The following is a 4,036-nucleotide window of genomic DNA, read 5'->3' on the forward strand; positions in this document are numbered from 1 at the left end:
CCTGGAAACATTCAAGGCCAGGTTGGATGGGGCTCTGAGCAACCTGATCTAGTTAGCAGTGTCCCTGCTCACTGTAGGGGGGTTGGACTAGATGACCTCTAGGGGTCCCTTCCAACCCAAAACATTCTATGATTCTATGATTCTTTCCAATAGGACTGACTATACTGTTCTGTTGTTTTCATGAACATTAGGCTGATCTCTGCCTTCTCCCTCCAAGTATAAATAACATTGATGATACTTGCTGGAGGACCATAGTGAATGGCTGTCAAAGCATACCTGTGTGTATTTTTTATTATCAGGAATATTTATTCCAGTCATATTTCCTGTGCAAATAAGAAGCCAAATAAGAGGATGTATAGATGAGAATACAGTCTTTTTTCAGAACTGTTTCTATCCAAATTGAATGATACTTCTTCTAGAAGAATGTCTTTTACTGAGATTTACTGTAATGTGCTGTCATTGATTTTTCTGTGAGGTGTGTTTACTGGCTCCCATGCCTTCAGATAATCAGCTGAAAATTGACAGGTTATGTCTCTTTTGGCTCTTACACTGGTGTCTGTGAAAATTACTGAGAACTGATTGAAAGGGATAGGGTAAATACTGAAAGTGTAGTGGCCTTAGACACCAATTGAGGACAGAAATTTTTCCTAGAAGACTGAAGCAAGTCTCTTTTGACATTTATGAACAAATCACCAAATGTGGCGGTTGTTCGGGGTTTTTAACCTGTATGTGAACATCACTACAAGGCTTTTTTTTGCTGCCTCTACTCTGATAGTGCTTTGAACAGTCAAATGAAATCTGTGCCCCTCATGCAAGAGAATAAGCAGATGAAACGTTACAGGCCAAGTCCAGGGTTTCAAACGGGAAGACAAGATCTATCGAGAGGTCATGGAGAGGGGAGGTGGGGAAGTAGTACTGTATTTGTTAATGTATGGGGAACAGAGACCAGAAAAATGGAATAACTTGCCTGAAGTCTCACAAGAACTTAGTGGCAGATTGAACCCAGATCTTTCAAGACCCGAGGCTAAGTCTTCATTACAAGATTATCGTGACTCTCAAAGAATAGGGGAAAAACACACAAAACCCAAACCCACACACATGGGTGTCCTTTACATTCAGGCATGGAATTCCCATTAATGTCAGTGGGAGTTCCATGTGCTGAATGTAACGAGAATATGCTTTTAAGTATGTATACAATAATTATTTGTGATTATGTGGTACACCAAAGAGCTTAATTTGACTGTACTTAGAGAATATGTTACAGCCAAATTCTACCTCTGCCTGCTACAAGAGCAGACTGCAGCTTAACTGAAACCAAATCTGTGCAGGGATTGAAAATTATACTACTTTGAGGTCTGGAGGTTGCTATATTCAGGCTTGAACCAGTGCCAAAAAAAATTCTTTTAACCAAGGGACCAAATAGGTTGATAATTTTCAGCTCTTTACATGTGACCAAAGATAGAAACAAATAGTATGCACCATTGCAGAGTTTCCCAGTTATGTTACACACTTCTTTTGCAAGCTATTCCAGTGCCCTTTGTATAATCCATCTTGTTGGTTGTCTTCTATTGAATCCAAATGCAATTTAAGAGTTGTTTGTGCAAGAATGACTAACAATAGCAGCTCATAGATCATCTTGGCCACAAAAGAGGAATTTCTGCCTCTTTGTATGACATAGAATTTCTTGTTCTACTAGCCCCTGAGAGACTGGCAGTCAACATAGTGGGCTTGATACTGTCCTCTGTTAAGCAGCTCTGCTCCTGCTCCAGCAAAGGACTTAACCATGGCGAGCATTAGTGTGAATAGTTTCAATTAAAATGAACGGAACACATGTTTTGAGTTAAAAGTACGTGAAGCACATTGCTGGATCAGGGACAGGATGGACAGTCTGAGGAAGAGGGCTATCTGTGCCAGTGCCATTTAGTGAGCTGATGAAAATGCTTTCAGAACTGGTCAACTTTTCTAAACAAAGGTCTAGTGTTCTGGTGAGAAAAGCTTAGTGTGGACCTTTTCTCTTTCTTTGAAAATTTCACTTTAATGTCTCCCGGATTTATAGCCGGATTTAAGAGAGAGATGAAATTTCTCAAGTCAGATTTCTATCTGTAGACTTTGAGGTGCTTTACAAAAAGAAGTCAGCCCTATCACTCTTGTTTTTCATGTTGGAAAAGGAAGTGGCTTGTCCACCCACATCCATTTAATTTGATTCAAAATCATTGTGTTTAAACACAGTGTTAAATTAAGTTTGTAAGAGACATGTAGGTGGGGTGCAATTTTACAAGTGGACCGAGTGTTTTTTTCATTAAAATGTTTGAAAATTGTAAATAAGATATGGATTTAGTTACTGGACAAAATTTCCCTTGGGTTTTACACAATGACAGATCACTGCAAGAGCATTCAAATTCCATCTTAGTGAAATTTCTTCTGGATCTTAACAACATCTTCAGAACTTAATACTGCTTTGATTTCCTCCTAGACTCTATATGACTTATTCCGTAGTCCTTATAATTAGAAATTCAGATCTAGTCATGCTTCTTGAAGAGATACACCCATTATGAAAGCATAATTATTGGGATGGCAAATTATAAAATTAGCATTACTGTATGTTATTAAATGACTGCTTTTTCTGCCATAGAAGACGACCATTTTTCAGTCCTTTTGGTGTAGTGGGAGATAACTTTTCCTGCTCTAATATGTATATTACAAAACTTGGCTAATAGTGTTCCCCTTCATTCCATAAGCCATAAGAGGACAATTCATTATGTACTGCAGGCCTTTTTAGAACTGACAGCTGCACTGTAATTATCTTCACACGGATATTTGTAATCGGACTTGAAACTTGGATAATTGAACTAATGTGTTTTGATCCATGAGGTTTTATATTGAGCTCTCTGAATGTAATTATACTTCATAAACACTAGCTTTTTTTTTTTTTTTTTTGCAATCAGTTCTTCCTTGAAAAACTGTGTTTCTTTGGTGAGTGACTGCACAGGAATAAGCACACAAGGAAGTTGCTTGTCAGGAGTAAAAAAAAAAAAAAGAATTTCTAGTTGTTGAGTAGATAGCAAGTGAAGCTCCTTTCAGGTTCCAAATAAGAATGATTCAAAAACCTATGTGATCAAACAAAGCTGATGTTGCAATAAAAACATCCTGCTGTATGTAAAAATCAGACTACAAACAAAGTACAAATGTCTCATTTGTACTTTTCTTTTTCTGAGGGAAAGGTAATGAACCGATATTGATGTTTCTCTTCATGCATTTTTAATCCTAAAGATGTTCTTTGTGGCTTACATTAAATACCCAATTTTTCCTCTTATGTTTCCTTTCTTTTTTTTTTTTCTTTCCCTTTTTAGTTATTTTTGATCATATCCTCTGTAATGAGTGAAAAGGTTTGAGGTTATTTCTGCACTCAGAACTCGGCACCAAATCTTTGACTTGGGGAAGGATACTGGCTTTTCTGGGGCTACTGTGTACCAGCCTGACCCTTATCTTGAAATCTGTTGGTTTTCACTGCGTTTGTTAATGTTGTATTAACTCATGACACAGAAGCAGCAATGGAACCAACAGATAGAGGAGAAGTGCCTGTCTGTATCAGAGGGGCCATCGTTTCAGCCATTAGATTTGGTGGATTTGTGCCAGAGAGAAATATTAAGAGAAAACATGACTTTCTCTTTTGGTTTTGAGGGGAGCCAAATACATCTCTCCCAGACAAGTTACAAAGAATCAAACTGAATGTTTTCTTTCAGCGTTATTAAACTCAGTAGGGGGTTGGGTTTTTTTTTTTAGTATTATTGTTGAGGATTTCGTTCGTTTGGAATATTTTTTTTTTTTGTGCAAATGACTCATTCTGTTTAATTCCACTGGAAAAGCCTCTTAGTTTCCTTTACAGAATCTCTAGTTTGCTAACTAGTTCTATGATGGTAAGCTGTGCTAATACTGGAAAAATATGGTTGTCCCTGTACCACTAATGTTCCTTAGAATTAAAAAATTAATACCTGGAATAGGGACTTTCTCAGTCACATGAGTTCTGTTAGGAATG

General features: G+C 37.4%; 1 protein-coding gene across 1 annotated transcript in view; it reads left to right on the forward strand.

Moving 5' to 3' along the window:
• Positions 1-4,036, forward strand: part of NKD1 (NKD inhibitor of WNT signaling pathway 1) — a 110,065-nt gene that overhangs the window by 94,033 nt on the left and 11,996 nt on the right. The gene's annotated exons all lie outside the window — the stretch shown is intronic.

The sequence above is a fragment of the Egretta garzetta genome, unplaced genomic scaffold (assembly GCF_000687185.1).
Source record: "Egretta garzetta isolate BGI_Z169 unplaced genomic scaffold, ASM68718v1 scaffold314, whole genome shotgun sequence".
Classification (NCBI taxonomy): domain Eukaryota; kingdom Metazoa; phylum Chordata; class Aves; order Pelecaniformes; family Ardeidae; genus Egretta; species Egretta garzetta.